The 15,760-nt window shown below is 41.7% G+C and overlaps 1 long non-coding RNA gene across 3 annotated transcripts; it reads right to left on the minus strand.

The window, feature by feature from the left end:
- Positions 1-222: 222 nt before the first annotated feature.
- Positions 223-12,319, minus strand: LOC111841145 (uncharacterized). 3 transcript variants are annotated; one of them, XR_011992445.1, is made up of 4 exons: positions 11,781-12,319; positions 10,626-11,033; positions 9,011-9,184; positions 223-1,088 (listed from the first exon to the last, which is right to left on the minus strand). It is a non-coding gene; the product is annotated as an uncharacterized lncRNA (long non-coding RNA). The 3 variants fall into 3 exon arrangements; XR_011992444.1 differs by lacking the exon at positions 223-1,088 and having other exon boundaries at positions 7,907-9,184; XR_011992443.1 differs by lacking the exons at positions 223-1,088; positions 9,011-9,184 and having other exon boundaries at positions 10,434-11,033.
- Positions 12,320-15,760: the final 3,441 nt, after the last annotated feature.

Below are 15,760 nucleotides of genomic sequence, written 5' to 3' on the forward strand. Positions count from 1 at the left end.
GGTGATATTGGAACATCAATGGTGGTTTTGTCCAAGAATGTGAATTTGTAAAGACTTCCTAGTCCTTGAATAGAGTTGCTTCATCATTTGTTTAAACTTCCTCTCACACTTGTCTCTTTTCTAATGAATATGAACTTCAAAAAAATGGGTACATATGTATATATCCACAGAGGCGCTTACATATTGTTGTGTGAACCAGTTTTTTGTAGCAGAGCCAAGGAGAAAGAAAGCATATCACAGGCACTTTCTATAATTTGTGTTTTGAGAGGTGACGGAATGTCTTACTGAGAGTGAGGGGGGAGGCTGATGTCACAGTTAAAAAATAAAGTGAACAAAACCGGAAAGCAAGTTCTACAGACGTGTATCTAGCATAATGGCCTGCAACAGGCCTGCACCTTGTGATTTATTTTCACGACTTTTAAGACCAGCGCTGTTTTCGGTTAACATCAAAACCTATGCATGATGCTGACATTAAATGCCAATTTCGGTTTCCTGTCTCTTCTAAAATCGAAAAACCTTCACGTTGTCAGAAAAAATGAACAGTTCAAGCAGGACAGGTTACAGCAAAGAAGGGTTTGTGTTTGGTATTCCTCGAAATTTCTTCAAAGTCCTCGAGATAAATGCTTTTCTATTGCGGTAATGTCTGCAAAATTGTGTTTGCATGACATATAGCTACTGTAATAAAATGTTAAACATGGCAATGTCACGTAATTTCCACACTATCCTGAAATGAAAATGAATCAAAAACAAAGGCAGAATGACAGTATATTCTGCTTCCTTATTCTCCCAGGACAATCGAGAGTTTTGCTAATATATTTTGGCCCCAGCATCAGAGTTGTCAGCTCCCTCCACCTGCTGGGACATTCAGGCATCCCACCCTTTTCTGGGACACTGCTCCTTTATTCCCCTCCTTCTCCATGATTGTTTTCAGCCCCCTTGGCTCTCCAGACGGCCATGCTCTGCTGTGGTGGAGAGTTTTAAATGTCACTCTTCTCTTGTGGCACAGACCGCTGTTTCCTCTCCTTGGCACAGACCACTTCTTCCTCTCCTTAGCAAATGTCCTCTTGTCTTCACTGTTGATCTACAGCCTGTACAGTAGAGGGCAGGGAGATCATTGCCAGTAGTAAATACTACAGAGAAACTTAAGTTTCAATCTTTTTTTTTTTTGGATCTTTTTAGAGAAGGACTAGTTTTTTAAGTTTGTTCGGCACAAACCTCAGTACCTGTGTTTGACTTTGAGCAGGTTTGAGGGGGATCATACCAGAAACGCCACTCCCCTCCAATCTCAAGACATCAAGATAGTTGTACTGTATGCAGTGTTACACTATCTTTCCTTGCAGTGTACTTAAAATGATCCACCATAGCAAGACGCTACTTCAACATTAGTTTAAATGCTAGAACTCGTGGCCATAGGTGGAAATTAGTGGGAGAACATTTTAAGCTAGATTTGAGGAACCACTTCTTTACACAGCGTGTATTTAGAGTATGGAATAGTCTTCCTGTTGGTGTAGCACAAGCTAAAACCCTGGGTTCCTTTAAATCATCGCTAGATAAGATTTTAACAACTCTGAGCTATTCGTTAAGTTCTCCCCAAACGAGCTTGATGGGCCAAATGGCCTCCTTATGTTCTTATGACATTCAGCTTTTACAGTCGCCATTGAGTAAACTGGACAGTTCTGTCTTAAGTAGAAAAAGAATCTGCATTTTCAGATTAGTATGTTGTTGATCTTCTGAAGGTCATGCTTGATAAATAATTAAAGCTGCCTCCCTCTCTCCCAGCGACTGGCTAAGAACCGTGACTCCGTCCCCTGCGTCTCTCTGCTAATATCGGCACAGCTGTCCCCAGTGTCCCCCATCTGTGCATGCGTGGCTTTAAATTATTATTTTTTTCTATAGGTAAAGGGAATTAAATGTGGGTTTCGGCAAAAGGTGTCACCTCATTTTTCAGCCATCAGCTTTTGTTTCCGTGTTTGTGAGAAATGGAGTGTTGTCTATCCGCCGTTCCGTAATCCAAGTTTAAAAAGCCAGAAGTGACTTGTTTCCCAAGGGTTTTTAAGAACAATGCGGTGTAGAGGCGATCTCTCAGTTTGCATGTGACATAGGGGTGCATTTAATCTTACTACCAACAGCAAACGAATGGAGATTTTTCCAGAAAACACGTAGCTTTTGTGTGGGAACGGTCTTAGCAGGTCTCATGCATGATCCAGCCATAACAGACTGAACATATTAAATACAGAAAGGCTTCAATCACCTATGAAGACTGATGAGTGTAAAGGTCAAATGAAATCATCCATCCATTAGCTATGCCACGCGGAGGTAGACTAAGAAAGTCCAAAGAATCAAAAATCTGTCAATGATACTCTGAGAATCTGAGGCAAATTGTACCAAACAGGCTTGTTTTTGATTAGTTGTCTTGAGACAGTTTACATACCAGAAAGTTACAAGCACAGCCATGTCCAATAATCTTCTAATAGTGCTTTGATTGTATGATCAAACGCCTGCATGCATAACAGGGCCCGTTGGCATCGTTTGCCATGAAATTAAGCATTTATTAAAACAAACAAAATGACAATGATCTTTAGTTCTGTAATCAGTCTGCTCATCAGACTTATTTATTTAGCATCAACTCTATTTATGCCTCCTTTGCCAGTTTAATTATTTTTTTATTAACTTTTCCCCTAAAACCGGAATACATTAGGGAGCAATTTGGTTTTCTGTAGATCGTTAATTTTTTTTTATTCATAATGAGGTTACCTAAGATATCTACACAGCAGCGTGATGAACAGTGCTGTTATTTCTGTGGTTCACTGGAATTAAACAGCTGTTAAAATTAATTACTTTCAGAGACTCTGTTTCTCATAACACAGTACTAACTACGTGTAGTTATTAAAACAACTAGATTTAACTGCAATCAAATTATGAGGAAAAGTTTTTTTTCAAAGCTAAGGAAGCAATTCAAATCCATACGTCTACCTTCCTTCCGTGCTGCTTGTCCAGTTCATGGTCAATCGATTATCTTACTTATACCTTAGACTACTGACAGTAAATCGTTATTTATGAATTTTGCATGGCAGTGCACATGCTAGAAATGTTTAAAAAATAACCCAATAAGAGGTGAGTTCCAGCAAGCAGTAGTGGTTTTCTTAGTGATTTAGAGAAGGAAATTGCGAGCAGAGTCTTGGAGATCCACTAAAACAAGTTAAATATTCAGCACTATATAAGACTTTGAGGAAAGGTACAGGTTTGGTGACAGTGTTTGCTGATAGCTGTTTACAGTGACCCACTGGCACCCTAACTCTGCTCTACGCGAATTTCTTAGCTTATGATGTCCTAATGGATGGATGGACAGACTTGCCCCCACAGCCCGATGCGATTCCCTTTAGTGGAGCCCAAGCCAGTGATAACCTACTGACGTTTACACTCTCATTCCTGTGCTTCGGGGATCATAGGGTCTAATAGAGCCTGCCTACTGCAATACATATTAAAAAGGACGTCATGACTGTATATCTTTGTGTGCATTCCGACAGCTTCTCTGGAGTCACAGTCCTCATATGTGTGGGATCCTCATGGACTTTGCTGAACGTCCCTCCCAAAGCCGTCTGGACATCAGCAGGCTTATTTATGTGTCTGTGATTTAATTAGCTTTTCAGCGACGGCGAATTCGGAGTTGTCAGTTTCCGCTGAAAGTCTGCGTACTATATATAATTGTATAATTGTGACTTCTTTTTTTTTTGTTTGATTTAGACCTAAAAACATTATTTTTTGAGATATTTACGAGATAAAGGGTGTTAAGAAAAACCTTATTTATTATCCTACAGTTTTCCAAGACGTGAGATGAAACCTTCAGCCCAGTTTTGAGCTGCTCAAACTTCCTGCTTGGAGCCTGAAGCTAAAAGAAGCATGCATGCAATTTTAGTACATTGCAGTAAGAAGTCAGAAAGGTTACATGACGCATATGTGTCTGTAAATACTACTTTGGTATTTATACCTCATTTCCTTAGTTGATGCTGTCTCTCAGTTTAATTTAAATAGCTTGAAACTCTACTCATCTGTACGGAGGCCTATTTCCTGATGTGGTTCTGCACCAGTTCTGCTCCTGCAATTAAATTGAACTAGTTTCGGTCATTATCCCTTAACCTCAAAGCCACTCGCCGCCCCCTAACTCAGTGAATGAAGTAAACGTAATATTTTGAATTTAACTAGAGACCATAACCATGCAGTATGTGGTACAGATGACCGAAAGTTGGACAGCGGTCACTCCAGGGCTCATCTAAAACACGGAGCGAGAGCCGAAGGGCACGAGGATGACTGACGAGTTTCATCTAGGTTCCCCTTTTTCAGCTCAGGGAGAACCCCGGACTGGGCGTAGAGGCAGGAGTAGGCCCAACACTTCCAGAGCCAGGCTCACGATGTTTAAAGGGAACCTGCATTGTGGCTGGCGTAGTGTGACGTGCTTCCAGACTGGAAGAGGGCTCCATCAATGGCTGACCCAGTTCCACTTTCACAGCCGGGCCGGATGTGGAGGAGAGCAGGGGGTTCAGAGGGACCTCTGGCTTCGTTCCGCGTACGTACAGTAGGAACAGCCATGGGCAGGCCGCGGAGAGGCCTGACATGGGACAGCTCACTCAGCACCACAGAAGACGCCGGCCGGAGCAGGAATGCTTTCATCCATCCGTGATATCATTTCTGTACGGTTCTCCTGGGGCTTAATGCTTAATGAGCCACACAGGGCTAGCAGCCGCCATCCTACAGTACAGACATGTATGTTCTTTAAAGGTATAGGCAAAGCTGAAATCGAGGTTTAGTGAGTTCTTTGTGTCCAAAACCACTTGCAAGGTACCCTCTGCCAAAGTTTCATGTAATTTTTCTATCATTGATTATTCTGTTTTTAGCAACATTTTTGATGCCAATTTCTGGGACTTAAATTTAAAGAAAATTTAGTTTTTGTTCAGTTTTACCGTTTTTTTGTATTACGCTATATTAATTAGAAATATATCTCAGCTAAACTGACAATTATTAATTGTTCCTGTACCACAAGAAAATGAGCATGAATGAATATGTACCTCAGATGAATTATTCAACAAAGACATGGGCTAAAGTGCTCACCATTGCGGTCAGGCATTGAGTTGCCTGGGATGGGCTCCAGGCCCCTTGATCGATGGGCTAAATTGTGGTATCTGTAGAGTAACAGTCCACATGGCTTGTGCACTTGCAATCAATTGCTGTTAACTTGCCTTCTATGAACCATGACCACATGACTCAACTCCCAGACTGAAAAGAATAATTCATATTTTATTTGACCTAAAAATATAATATTGCATCCAGAAAAACAATTGATCTATTAAAAAAAAAGAATATTTTTTTTGTTCTTAATTTCTCATTCTCAGGACTGACCTTTATCATGTGAATGTATCAGTTACAACTCCATCACACTAAAAATCCATCACATTCTTTCATTTATTATGGAGGCCTTGCCCAGATTTTATCTATGCAACACTAATGTGCAATAGATTCACTTAATTAAAATCGAGACACGAAAGGACATCGACCTGGCTGTTCCAGGTCACGGTGAGTAAATGTGCTTAAAAAACACTTCACGAGCCGGCCGACGCTGTGAAGTCAGCTGTGCTTCCAGTTGGAAGACATACGTGCTGTAAGTTTCAAAAGAGCCTGCCGATGACTTTACCAGCTGTGTAGGAGTTGGAGATCCTTATCCGTGAATTGGGTCTGGAAAGCACACAGGCCCGGCGCGCTTGGCCTGCTCTTTGAAGGTAACCTTGTTTTACTTGCCCAGCTTCCCAGGACTGCCCCTGCCCCGACTTCTCAGAGCTCGCTACCCTCTGACAGAATCTGGGCCGCGGCACATTTGGCCTGCCATGTTACTGACTGTCGGGGGGGTGGGGGGGACAGTCGTCAGGCTACAGCCATTGATGTGTCCCATGAAGCAGAAGGGCTGGGCCCTTCCGGAGCCTAGGCTAGCTAGGAAGCTTAGCCATGAACAGACCTTGACTTCTTGACTAGTGACCTAAATAGGTGCCGGGTCATCTCCTGGAAGGTTCCATATTGTTTCCTTGACGTAAAGACATGAGATCTATTAACTCATTGATAGGAGTCAGAAAGCATCATTGTTTCCATCCATCCATTGTCTAAAGCTTGTCCTAAGCAGGGTCATAAGGTTCTATCCCAGAAGCTATGGGCGCAAGCAGGGAATCCAAAATTCCTTGTAATAACTGTGAATGTGTGGTTACAGTAGTACAAGAAGACTGAGCAGAGGTTCATTGTGAAGACCTCTCTATGTGGATTATTTCTCCTTGGTTGCTGTAAATTTTATGTGTATTACATGATATTAAATAATGTAACATCTGTAACATTCTCAATACCATTTTTGTCATTAATTCACCTATACAGTCAGTTCAGCTGATAATTAGTTACATGGTTAATGTTCTCTGTACGTTTACTAACAGAAATATGAAAATATAACAGGAATATGAAAATGCAGGTCATTTAATGGTGTATGTCTTCTGTTAGCGCTATGCTGTCCAGCCCTCTTCTGTGACCCAGCCTAGAATAATTGATTGGAAGATGGATGGATGGATGAACCTTCAGCCAAACAGAAAAGCAAGGCATCATTATGCTGATCAGCAGTATATCCATCCATTATCTATACCACGTAATCCATCTTGGAAGCTGGAGCCAATCCCAGCATCCCACCATGGGGCCAACACAAACAAACAGCCACACACACTTGCAGTCACACCTAAGGGCAATTTAGAGTAGCCTATTGATCTAATCTGCATGTCTTTGCACCTGGAGAAAACCCATGCATGCACAGGGAGAACATGCAACCTCCACACAGAAAGGCACCCTGAGTGACCCAGGGATCAAACCCAGGACCTTCTTGCTGTGAGGCAACAGTGCTAACCACTGCACCACCACGCCACCCCGCAGCAGTGTGTGTATATATGTATATGTGCCTCAGGGTGGTAATATTGTCAGATTAAGTTGAGCACATGAATGCTTATTATCGTCCTGTTACAGATTAAATGTCCCTCATTTCTGCTTCTTTGTTAAATTATGTATTACTTTGTTAAAAGAAAGAAAATCAATGTACCTAGCCTGGTCATACACTCACCTAAAGGATTATTAGGAACACCATACTAATACGGTGTTTGACCCCCTTTCGCCTTCAGAACTGCCTTAATTCTACGTGGGATTGATTCAACAAGGTGCTGAAAGCATTCTTTAGAAATGTTGGCCCATATTGATAGGATAGCATCTTGCAGTTGATGGAGATTTGTGGGATGCACATCCAGGGCACGACGTTCCCGTTCCACCACATCCCAAAGATGCTCTATTGGGTTGAGATCTGGTGACTGTGGGGGCATTTTAGTACAGTAAACTCATTGTCATGTTCAAGAAACCAATTTGAAATGATTCGAGCTTTGTGACCTGGTGCATTATCCTGCTGGAAGTAGCCATCAGAGGATGGGTACATGGTGGTCATAAAGGGATGGACATGGTCAGAAACAATGCTCAGGTAGGCCGTGGCATTTAAACGATGCCCAATTGGCACTAAGGGGCCTAAAGTGTGCCAAGAAAATTACACCACCACCACCAGCCTGCACAGGGGTAACAAAGCATGATGGATCCATGTTCTCATTCTGTTTACGCCAAATTCTGACTCTACCATTTGAATGTCTCAACAGAAATCGAGACTCATCAGACCAGGCAACATTTTTCCAGTCTTCAACTGTCCAATTTTGGTGAGCTCGTGCAAATTGTAGCCTCTTTTTCCTATTTGTAGTGGAGATGAGTGGTACCCGGTGGGGTCTTCTGCTGTTGTAGCCCATCCGCCTCAAGGTTGTGCGTGTTGTGGCTTCACAAATGCTTTGCTGCATACCTCGGTTGTAACGAGTGGTTATTTCAGTCAAAGTTGCTCTTCTATCAGCTTGAATCAGTCGGCCCCTTCTCCTCTGACCTCTAGCATCAACAAGGCATTTTCGCCCACAGGACTGCCGCATACTGGATGTTTTTCCCTTTGCACACCATTCTTTGTAAACCCTAGAAATGGTTGTGCGTGAAAATCCCAGTAACTGAGCAGATTGTGAAATACTGGCACCAACAACCATGCCACGCTCAAAATTGCTTAAATCACCTTTCTTTCCCATTCTGACATTCAGTTTGGAGTTCAGGAGATTGTCTTGACCAGGACCACACCCCTAAATGCATTGAAGCAACTGCCATGTGATTGGTGGATTAGATAATTGCATTAATGAGAAATTGAACAGGTGTTCCTAATAATCCTTTAGGTGAGTGTATACTGTACTTCCCTATTTGGAATGATCCTTTATTTGCGATTTGCACAGGTACATCGGAATGCTTCTGTTCACCTTACCTCATCTGGCTCTTCATAAAACACACAGACACATATAGGTGAGAACTTGGGGGGGGTCACAGTGCAGGGACAGCCGGCGTGTGGCACCCCTGGAGCTGCCTGTTAAGGGCTTTGCTCAAGGACATGTGACTCTTTTGCAGAGGCTGGGGTTTCAACCAGCAAAAGCTTCCGATCGCAGCCCCTCCCCAGCGCCACTGCACTCACCTCATCAAACAAAACTTTTTAAATAAAAGCTTCCAAATGATTCATTTAACAGAGTCGCTTGCCCTGAATCAAATAATTAAATAAAAAAATACAAAAAAGTTCAAAGACATAACCATCCCAGAAGAACTTATATCTTATGCTCGACTTACAGTCTCGTTTCACGGTGACTGATAACCCTGGATCAGGTCCGTCTGCTGCCCTTCTTTGCCGTCCCATCAGACAATTCAACACACATTATTAACGGGATGAAATAATTTTTCAAGGGAGTTCATCATATGTAAAATATTTAGATGCTTCATACAGCTGGTTGCACACTAGGAATTCAGGCTGCCTCCTAATACGATGAATGGGAACTGTGTGGCTCAGCCAAACGCCTCAGCCTGCCTTACGAATATTACATCCATTATTTACCTGCTTTGTAATCCCCTTTATCCCAGGAGGGATGCAGCACCGGGCCTGAGGACTGCTACACAAGCAGGTGTTTCAATAATCAGCGGCACCTTCGAGCCCTCGAGGGTCCTGCTGTCTGCGACTCTCAGGCCAATGGCAGGGGTGAGATTGCTGCTATACAAAACCCCAGGTTCTCTGCAGGCAATGAAAGAGGCACACCCAAGGGGTCCTTGGCAGGAAAGCCACATGCATGCACAAAATGATAGATTCATTCATTTAAATTTATCGTAGCAAGAGAATAGTCTCTAACAACCCTTACCGTTATGATTCCTCATCATTATTTCATATTTAGGAATAAAACTCTAATGCGTGCATGTTGATCTCTACGTCTATGCTCATATAAAAATGTAATTGTCTGCATTTAAGGGTCCTGTCGGCTGCTCAGATCCACATCATCTTGCATGTTGCCTTCAAGCGTAAACACAAATGACACATAAATGTAGAAAATTGTATACATGCATGGACATCAAAGTAACGTGCTGGGAAAGATCTCATAAAATGGCATCTTGTGTAACAATACTGATGTGTGTATAACCCTGAATTTACCATTCTATTACAAATGTAACTGTGTCCTTTTCTATTGTAATTGTATTATTTGATATTACAAACTTCATGAGAAAATAAGAAAAAGGAAGGTGTCCGTATTGCTTGTGTCATTCCTTTTCTTATTTGGTTTGTGTCCAATATTTCCAACAGTGTTGCTCTGGCCTTCATTTAACCCCTGGAAGGTTTTACCTCCTGCAGACGTGTGTGCTCGACTTAGCTTCTGCCTTCTTATGAATCAATGCAAGCTCCTCCAACCATAACAAACGAGAAGGTGGTAAATCGCCCCTAAGCCCTGTTAGATTAAATTGGACCTTTTTCCATACATGGTGGGACTGCACAATGTAAACAATGTCCTGGGCTAAACTTAACTATTGAAATAGTGTTTGTTTATTATTCTGTGAAACTCCTTGTGGTTTAATTAAATCAATTCTTTTTGAGGTAAAGGGCCACTCCATTAACCCGTGTAGGAAAGCATGTTGTCTGTGTGGTTTAATCAAAATAATGAGAGCTTAGGATGTGCCTTCCGGCTTTGCAAAAGACAACAGTTTGCTTTTGGAAGCTGCCAAGACTATGTTACTATTACTAATCTAAACAATGTGATGCAAGTTATCTGTATCTTTTCAAGTAGAACGGGTCAATCAGGCCTTCAGTCAAATTGATTTAGCCATTCTGGCAAAAATCCTTCGATGTGATTGTTTTCTAACTAGTTATGGAACCATATGAAACCAAGTAATTTAAGTGTTCCAGTGTGTATAGCTTGAATGTAATAGTATAGAATGATTTTTCCATTCAAAAACCCGAAGGTTCCCTGAAAACCAAAAGCTCTCTATAACTGATGTCATCTTTTGTTCCCTGATTTATTGTTCAGCTCAACTTATCACTTTCATAGATCTGGCTGTGACCTTAGATGAAGGTGCCTTTGTCCAGGACAAACCATTGCTGCAGAAATAAAATGCTTCACAGCGGGCCCTGTGGCTTTCACAGCATCCTGCAAGATAATTTGCCTTATTCCACATATCACGGTACAGACCCTTGTCCTTTCTGCTCTGATCCGATTCAACTTCCCGTGCAACTCCAACAGTTAGTCTCGATCAGAGCTGCTCACAAATCCAACCTAATTAAACGTGCCAGAGGGTGGCTCGAAAGACGTCATCAGCAGACTCCCCCGAGCATACTCTGGCCGTCTCGGCTCCGTCTCCTATCAGAGGATGTCGCTCTTGGCCACGCCTCCTCTCATCAGTTCTTCGATGGAACAAGTTATAGGGTATGTAATTCTGTATTTGCAAGGCTTGTCATGAAAATATACATTTTTTTTGTATCTGCATGTAGCGCAGTTGGCTGTGCTAACCCATCCCATCTGCACTGCGTTTTGTGCAGCATTAGCGTTGCTGTTTCCCAGTGCTGATGCAGTAACTGCTCCTTCAGGCCTAAGGATTTTCTGCAAGAAATAGAGACAGAATCAAAAACAAACAAAAAAAAAATCAAGAATTAACACGTGTTCTCTTAACTTAAGTAAAAAAATATAAACTAAAACAGTTGCCCACCTTCCACAAAAATATGTCTCTTTCCCCTAGGATTTACAGAGTAATCACTTAAATTAAAAAGGACCAATCCTGCATAGCAACCCAATATCAGAGAACCACCACAGTTACAACAAAAACAGCTGTCTGGCCATGTCTGCCACAGACAGCGAACATACCTGCCGTGTCTGTCCCTGTCTTTCTAACTTGTCGACATAAGTACGGTCGGCTACCTTACATGACAAGCACGACATGGTAAACCTATCACGGCGGTTAATGGCGCCGCTGGTCTGCTGTGGAGGTCCCTCGCTTTTCCGTCCGAGCATGTATGCGCACTACTATGTACTAAACAGCTGCAGCAGCACTCTGTGCCATTTGCTGGTGAGCGCTAAAGCTGTTATATCTAATTTAATGCTTTGTCTACTGCCGTGATTAACAGCATCCACTAACAACGTCTGCCAAACACATTCAGGACTGAAAATAATGAGCTTTTTTATTTTTTTCCCCCTGATTTTTCTCTTTGAATAAAAAAAATGGTTACGCCTGAGTTACACATGATGAAAAGAAAATTGGTTTATAAGGACGGAGCTCGCTAAATGCACAACGCGATGGAAGGGGAACATACGAAAAAAATATTTCCAAAATACATGAAATATTTTACGTACGTCATTTGCATTTTTATCCTGAGGTGTTTTACAACACCATCTGGTACTGCTCCAGTGCATTTGCCATCAAAACGACCATTTCCAAACACCTTATCGTTTTTTGTACTGATACTAAGTCCACGGTGTGACTTTTATATGAACGTTTGAGTAGATCTCGATGCATCATTATCAAATTCTCTAAAAATAAGTAGAAAATTAAATAGTGTTTCCACTTAAAAAAAACACACGATTCGCTCTAATTACCATTAGGCAAGCAGCCTACAGTCAGCAAACAAACGGAAACCCTTTGAAAGAGAACAAAACCGGTATCTGGTGCATCAAAAGTGCGGGGCTCAGTGCTGGCGCTTTCTCTCTCTCTCAGGGTTGAGACTCGTCACTCTCGTCGCCTCTTTCCAGATGTCCTTGTCACTGAAGCAGACTTAGCAAAGTCGCAGTTCACCCCGTGCAACCCAAAACCCAGACGCTCCCCGGTTTTAATTAAACATTTCGCGGGCATACGAGATCCCGCTCGCCGCCGAGGCTGTTCGTGTCCGTCAAGCTGTCCCGCAACATCCCTATTACGTTTCCCCCCAAATCTTAGGCCATTTAATTTATTATTCTCGGTTTAAAACATTGCATTACCTCATATTCCTGTCAGGTCTCCCAGCGCAGCGTATAATGGAAAATTCCTGCGCTTTGCCAGGGGAAGTGTGTTTGACTGAAGCTCTGATTAAAGAAGATAAAGGAACTTCTAATGTGTTTAAGGCGCTAATGCTGGGGTGGAGAGAGGGAACACTCATGATGGGGGCCGAAATGGTACAGGGTGCGAACGGGGGTTGAACACCATCATGTTACACTTGCAGCTAGCATATGCCTCCGCATTCACTGGAAAATAAAATGTGACTCTGTTAGACTCAAAGTGAAGTGTACTGTAGGCCTACTAAATTAAAACTCCCTGAATATATGCAATATAAACGGGTTTAGCCAAGTTCACTTATAAAAACAGATTTAAATGGGGTCTATATGTAATGCATCACTCCATTTTTTTCAGTTTTACTAAAAGTGAAGGATAAAAGACAGACAGGGGGACAATAATGGCCTTGGTGGCGAACTTCTTAAATTCCACATTCTGTTTTTAATTTCTAGCGCCGAACTGGCGACACGCCGTTTACTGTGACACGGAGAATTGCACTTGTCTGTTAATGTTGGCTAGGGGAGCCGTCTGCATACGCCCGCGTATTCGGGAGGACACATCCAGTTTCTCGCATTAAAGACACTGCAAAGCAGGAATACTGCATTATTTCCCCCGCGGTCCAAATTCCATCAGCGACACAAAGGCAAGGTGCGCTGCCCCACCCCACAGCTGACCCGGGGGGGGGGGTGTAATTCACAAACAAATTTATGGGGGGAGGTTCTAACCCGTAATTTTACTACCTGGATACGTGCCTGTACTACACAAGAGTATTTGTCGAGCAGGGGGAGGGGGAATCGATCATGTAGTCCGTCTTAAATTGTGTTTTGGTAAAACTGTGTACCATACATCTACAGTCCCGTGCATTGTCATACTTGATATGTCCCGTGACATATGCTTCTCTATACTTCTCAATACGTATTTAATTCGGAAAATATCTGTTGGCTCAGACCTGTCCTGCATTTTGGGATTAACACCCATCACTGGAATTAACATGTAATCAATACGTTGTCCTTATGAAAATATTTATAGTGATATTTATAGTGATATCCAGATTCATTGTGACTCTGAGCAAGATGACTAGTTAGAAGATGGATTTATGGCTGAACAAACTGAGGGACTGAATAATTTATGCATATACACAAAGCAATTCCACTGAAGCCTGGATTCCATTGAAATCACAGAAATCTGTAAATTCACCTGTAATCCGTAAATAAACATTGCACATGTCATTGAGTGCCAAGATTTTTTTCCTACTAGGAGTTTTTCTTTGCCACTGTCACCTCTGGACAGTAGCGCCTCAGTGGGCCTCGGCCTGCTTACTGGCAGGGCTGCTTTCAGTCATCGGCTCTTTGTACAGTAATTATTTGATTGGTCAGGTTATCTCGCTGTTGCTGGAGGTGCACGGCTGCTTCTCCAGCTTCGTTTAGCATCAAAGAAAATTTCTGCTTTTATCCCGTTCCAGGTCATAATCTAGTGGAGTTCTGATAGCAGCAGCCCCCCACAGATCTGAATCCCGTCTAATTACTGTCCTGCTAATATTCAGGTAAAAATGTGCTGTGAAAATGTATGCTTTATATCCAAATCTATGCTTGACTTCAGTTAGTTTTATGAGTATATATTCCAGGATATATTTTTTATTTTGCAGAAAAACAAACATTTTATCTCATTATTCCAAGCTTTTTGTTATTACATACAGAGGATTTAATGAGCAATGAAATCTGATGTTTTAATTCCCCATAAAGTACTTTTGTATACACATTTCAATCTGTGTGCATTTGTTACTTCTAGATATTATAAAATTAGATTCCCATTATTATTTTTTGTTTAGAAAATAAACTAGCTTTACACTTTTAATTTATTGTACAATCTGACTATGATAACAGAATTATTCTAGTATAGTTGGTTTTTCTTCTACAGAAAAAGAACAATAAGTTCAGAAAATACAGGAGCAAATAAAAGGAAGGCAATAAACTCACTTTACCGTGTTTCACTTTCTGAAAAATGCACAAAAATGACCTTGAAGGACTGTATCTACTTGCCAGTCATTGAAAATGGATTTACCACGTTGATACTAATAGTAAACACATTTCACATTGTTTTACTCCTAGATAATATTGCTAACTCTGTGGACTGACAGTTAAATTCCAAAAATAACACATCTGAGCAGGTCTATGTTCTCCAGAGCTGCTCTGAGGACAAGCAAAGCCATCATGTGCAACAGTGCTGGTTAACCCATTAGACGACATCGGCGGCTCCCTATAGGACGCCACCTTCTGAAGGGGCACCTACTTAGCATGGCAATGAGGACCCCCCAAGCTCAGGGCTGGGCGAGACACACCCCACCGCCCCCAAACAAAGGGCTGGATAAGACACTTGTCTAAGATAAGGGTTGATTGAGACATTCCCTTGCTGAAGGCAATTTAGAATCACTACCTCCTGAATGGCATGTTCTTGGATTGTGGGAAATGTACATTAGAGCACTGCAAGCAGGATTTGACTCTTTTGAGTTGCTTTGCAGCCCTGCAAATGTGACAATAATTGGTAAAGCCTAAAAACGGCATGATCTTTAAAACTCAAAGATAAGAAAAATTAAAAAATTTAAATCATTAAATTAAATTGTTGTGGGATACAGATATATTTAACACAGATTATATGCGTTGTGAAATGGCTGAAATGATCAAGTATATGACATTATCCATGGCCAAATAAGATTAAATTATTAATGCATTATACATTGGCAGTTACTGTATGCAGCAAAAGAGCGGAATCAGAATCTTGCTTATCTTGTATACATATTGTATAGTCATGCATGAAGGCTATATATTAAGTTACCATGAAAAACTGAATTATGTGGCCACTAAAAATTTCCTCGAGAGAGGAAAAACCTGCTTTTAAGGAGTTTCAGCCCCTTTGCAAATGGATTTGAGTGTTCAGGCCCCAAACGGCTGCATTATCCCAACTTGCCAAATCCCAAAAATGCCATGAACAACTGGCAGAGAGGAAGTGAAGTGGAGCCAAATTGATTATACAGTGTTTCTGTGCCAACTGGATTGCAGCACTGCAGTTTTTGGTTCTTCATTTTAATTATATGGCAAAATACATCAATGATCCCGGAAAGTATAAAACCTTGTAATAAAAGCATCGGCGTAAAGTGAAAGATATTCCTCTAAAGTGATATGCCTCAGATCAAATGCAGGTTGACAGCATAACAGCTGCAATATAACTTCAGGAAAGGGACTTCTGGAATGTCAGCCCGCCCCCTTTTTACCCATAATGCCTCTGTTCACGGATATTCACCGATTGAGGT

Source organism: Paramormyrops kingsleyae, chromosome 7 (genome assembly GCF_048594095.1).
Source record: "Paramormyrops kingsleyae isolate MSU_618 chromosome 7, PKINGS_0.4, whole genome shotgun sequence".
Lineage (NCBI taxonomy): Eukaryota > Metazoa > Chordata > Actinopteri > Osteoglossiformes > Mormyridae > Paramormyrops > Paramormyrops kingsleyae.